Genomic DNA, 5144 nt, shown 5'->3' with positions numbered 1-5144 from the left:
ATATATGATATGTGGATTGTGATTCGTGGTTTGATCGTAGAATATTTGATTCTCGCTTTTCTAGATTTTTTGTAAACCCGAAATTCAAAGGGTATAGGTTTTATGTAATTGTTATTATTATTGTTGTAATCCGATGGTGCGACGTTCTTGATCACGACGATCGGCGAGAGACGGACACACAACGAAGAAGCATGACGGACGAAGAAAGCCTCCACGACTACGCCACAAGAAAACTTGTCACAAAATTTTGTGACAAGTCTCGGCCGTCCTCTTAGTGCCGGGCCGCGCCCTCGTGGCGGCGGCGGTCCGGTGCAGCCTCAAGTCTAATCTTGACCTAGGTCAAGATTAGAGGATTCGTCCGGGCCTCAGCCCGGAAACCCTAATGGGCCCACTCATTAAAAAAAAAATTTACCGAAAAAAAAAATTAAGTTTTTTAATGTTTTATTTAATTAATTATATGGGCTGAGCCCTAATGATTTTTATTTAAAAAATTACAAAATAAATGATTATGATATCGATTTATTTTAAATGAGACATTGGAATGGGCCCTTACTTAATTAATTTTTTCGATAAAAATTAGAAAAATTAAATAATTTGATATTGATTTATTTTTCTAAGGGACATAAGAATGGGCCCAATTGAATCTATGGGCCAATGTGATTGGGCTAATCTTGATTTACTTTATAGAATCAAATAGGAAACGATCAATCCGAATCAAACCATTCTTGCATGCTCTTGCTTGTTTATTTAATTACTATGCCATGCTTGTATACTATAACTTAGATCATGTATCGTATGTTAATGGTTGTCATGGGTTTTCATTCATTAAAATTGTCTAATTGGATTAGGATAGTTAATTAATGAATGAGTTGAACGGATCGGAGAGCTCTGTCACCAAGCCGATAAGAGGCTAAGCTGAGAGGTACTTAAGAAGACCTAGTGTCTCACCTTCTCAACTGGGAGCTTTTCCGTGATGGAATACTTTTAGGATAATCAAGACTAGATGTCACGAATTCCTAATCACTAAGCTATATCGAAACATCTGTTTTTAAGGGTAGCTTAGAAACACTCGAGTTTTTAATATGACTTAGTTAACTCGAGTGGATCACCTAGATTAAAGTTAATGCTAGGAAAATTAAAATACTGAAAGTATATTGAGTCGTAGGTCTCCAACATTGACACAACACCGTGAGGATGAAAGATCCCCTCGTGACCGGCGGTTTTCTAAACATGGTGGTAAGTTCCATTCGGAAGGGCTTTTCTGATTCCAATACCAAGGTTGTGTCTCTGACGATAGGTGGGAGGGTTGATCTCTGCGTGTACTAGTTACTGAAATGTTGGGTTGACTCATGCATGAACCAACCGGTGGTTGCTCATGTGGCCAAAGATTCCTATAAAATTGGTAGTTAGTGAGCATAGTTATGAAGGTGCATGTACTATGATTGCTCACTAATCTGAAATGGTTCTCATTTTCACTAGGTGCACTCCGTTACGTCACCAGAGTGAAACGGACTGTGGCTATTAGTCGAATTACCTTGGAATATAAAAACTGGGTTCTTTTGTTTAGTATTTTATCCCGTGCATGTTTGCATTATAGTTTTTATTTCCTAAATTATATTGATAGTTGTTTCTTTTCATATTGCCAATAAATGTGCTTTTTATGTTTTTAGTAATCATGTCGAACCCTATTATGGCCCTGTTGTCGAAAGACGTCCTGACTGGAGATAACTTCCCTAAGTGGAAGTCGAATCTCAACATTGTGCTTGTGAGTGAAAGCATTCGTTTTATCCTCACTGAAGACAGACCTCCTCTTCCTGCTCATGGTGCCTCCAAGAACTTGAGGGAGGACTATGACAAGTGGACTACTGCCAATAACAAGGCGGTGGCCTACATGCTCGCAAGCATATCTGATGCGTTGCGAACTAAGATGGAAGGGAAGGAGACCGCTGTGGAGATCCTTGACTCGTTGCAACAAATGTTTGGGATGCAAAGCGAGCAAGCCCGTATTGAGCTCACCCGTAAGTGCACTAGCACTAGGATGACTGCGGGAACTCCGGTGAGGGATCATGTCATGAAGATGACTAACTACTTCACCGAAGCTGAACTCCATGGGGCACAGATGGATGAGGTTACTCAGGTGGGAATAATCCTGAATTCCCTTTCGAGTGACTTCATATAGTTTACGTCCAACTACATCATGAACAAGTTGACGTATGGACTGTCTCAGCTGTTGAATGAACTACAGACTTTCGAGTCTATCACTTGACATGGGAAGAACAAAGGGTCAGCTCTCTATGCTGACAAGAGTTCTTCGCCTAAAACCAAGAAGATGTTGACTTCTGGTGATGAGTCATCTAAGGCACGTCCGAATACTTCAAAGGGGAAAGGTCCCGCTAAGAAGGAAAGGAAGAACTTCAAGAGAAGTGGAAAAGGAAAAGAAAAGAAGCGAGAAAGCATTGGTAAATATCACCACTGCAACACTGAAGGCCATTGGAAGAGGCATTGTCCTTTGTACTTGGCGGAGCTTGAGAAAAACAAGAAGAATGCTGGTATGGTACCTTAAAATTCATGATTAAAGATATCCTAAAAATGTTTTGAGGATAATTATTCATGAGCATACTTCTTTTCTTGTTGCAGAGCAGATCTGATGGAGCACACATGTGTAGACGAGCTTGCTGAACAATGTCGGATTCAAGCCCGAATTATAGAGAAGCTCATGCTCCGTTTGAAGATCTAATTTCCCGCTAGTTTTATTACTTTCATTTTTGGATTTATTTTTGAACATGGGATGTGTCATTTAATAATCCGAGGTTTTCTGGATTGTAGCCTTTATGGCTATTCCAGAAAGGATGAATCTTTCTTTCTTTATGTTTTATTACATTATATAAGAACACAAGGTTTTGTCTTTAAATATTTCCTTCTATTGAATGCCTTGATTGCTTTTATGATATTTGAATATGCATGAATGCTTATGTCCTTATGAAAAAGATATAGAATATGAAGGTCACGTTTTTCCATTCATATGCTATATAGAAGCACAATAAATAAATATAAATATTTTCTAAGTTATTATCTCTGTTAGAATTTAATTAGCTTTAATTGCTTCATTAAATTCTTATGTTGAATATGTTTTATTGTTTAAGAACTATTTAGAGCTTTGAATGCGTCTAAATAATTATTACCATTATTCGACAATGACTTGTGCGAATAATAAGTAATAAAGGAGACACAACTAAAAGTTAGTGTTGATGATGAATTAAATTAGTGGGAGCTTCCTTAATTGGAACTTAGTCACTAATATTCGTATTGATTGAGTGGGAGCATCCTTGAATGGAACCTAGCCACTCTAGATTTATTGATTGAGTGGGAGCATCCTTAATTGGAACCTAGCCAGTCTATAATTCAATAATCGAGTAGAAGCATCCTTAGCTGGAACCTAGCTACTCTTATTCATTGACATAGTGGGAGCATCCATAAATGGAACCTAGTCACTAAATAACAAATATTATTGAGTGAGAGCATCTTTAATTGGATTCTAGTCACTATTGTTCAATAAAAGAGTGAGAGCTTTCTTTAATGAAATCTAGCCACTTGTTGTTCAATAAATAGCAAACATCCTTCATAGGATTAAACCCATCATTGAAGATGGCATCCTTGACCGGAATGTATATGCTATTATTCAATAATTAAAGTGGAAGAGTAATCAATGATTACCTTGCCACATAAATCAATGAATTGAAAGGAATGATATTTTGAATTATCTTGTTGTTAAAATCAATAACCTAGTGGGAGAATCCTAGAATGGATCATTGTCACTCTCATCAACAATAAACTTTCCTTAAATGGAAAGACATGATCTTGAGATATCACTCTCGATCATACTAACTAGTCTGAAAGTTATTAGCCCATATTTAATAGATCTACCTGTTAAGCTATTAGCTTAAAGGAAAAGAGAGATCTATAAAAGGATTAATGAAATGGTTTATACTTTATAAGCTATAAGGTAAGGGATTGAGCCCTTAAGGAGAGACATTATCATCAATGATACTCTTCTTTCTGATACCACAAACCACTTCATTAGGGATCTTCAAAATTGAAGATGAACTGTCCTTTGAGGATGAAGTTCCAATAACATAAAGACATGGATCGAAGTAGTTACACTACTAAACCTTTTGAAATATGAAAGGTAGATCCTAAGTACTAACAAACTAATCATGATTGTACATGGATGTTTGTTATAATCGATATTTTGAGAATGATCGATAAGTATAGCTCCTAAACAAGTGTCATGAATAAAGTCATTACTATTTTAGTTCTAGACCTCATTATGACACAAGTAAATTGACTGAGCTAACTGTTTCTAAAATTAAATTCAGAAACGACATGCTCGTTCCATTATGTCTCAAACATACTTATTGATATAAGGTATGAGCTCAATGTTTAGGCTATCAACATTGTCTTTAAAAGGACTAATAATTAGACCTTAGACAATGTCGTATTTCCGAGAATAACTACATGTGTTGTAAACACTGTAATTTCTGGAAATAGTGAGATACTTAGTTATTTAAATATAGTAAATCCTTAAAGTCCTGTGTATATATTGAATATGAACACGAAAAAAAAGGATAAACTATAAATAACCAAGTAATGGAAATAGGTCAATAAAGTTCTTATTTAAACAGGTTCAATAAATCACACTATAGTAAGTGGTGATGAGATCAAACCATGCAATGGTGCAACCTGTTTTGGCACCAAAGGGATGTACACCTTGATAGGGAGACTTGTTATCTTTAGATATAAAGTCTGGTGTATAATCTAAAGGTATGCGAAGTGTTAATTTGTTCTAAAGTAAATTTATTTACTATGAACAATTTGACTTGACCTTAAATGGTAAGTCAAAGATCACTTGCAAAAATGCATGAACTAGAATAATAAGAAAATGGGACATATGTCAGATCGACATAAATGATAGAGTATAGATAAAAGTGGGAATCCATATGATGGGAATCTCAATCATGGGTCAAAGTCTAATCCGTCTATAATGATGGCAAAGAATTAAATTGGCTGAAGGAAACTTATCTTCTCTGGTCAAAGTGGGAGATTGTTGGGAAAATTGCCCACTTGAAGATAATGAATAAATGATT

Source organism: Urtica dioica, chromosome 7 (assembly GCF_054948205.1).
Source record: "Urtica dioica subsp. dioica isolate 48M chromosome 7, U.dioica_male_clone48M_v1_H2, whole genome shotgun sequence".
Taxonomy (NCBI): Eukaryota; Viridiplantae; Streptophyta; class Magnoliopsida; order Rosales; family Urticaceae; genus Urtica; species Urtica dioica.
This window is presented reverse-complemented; position numbering follows the sequence as displayed.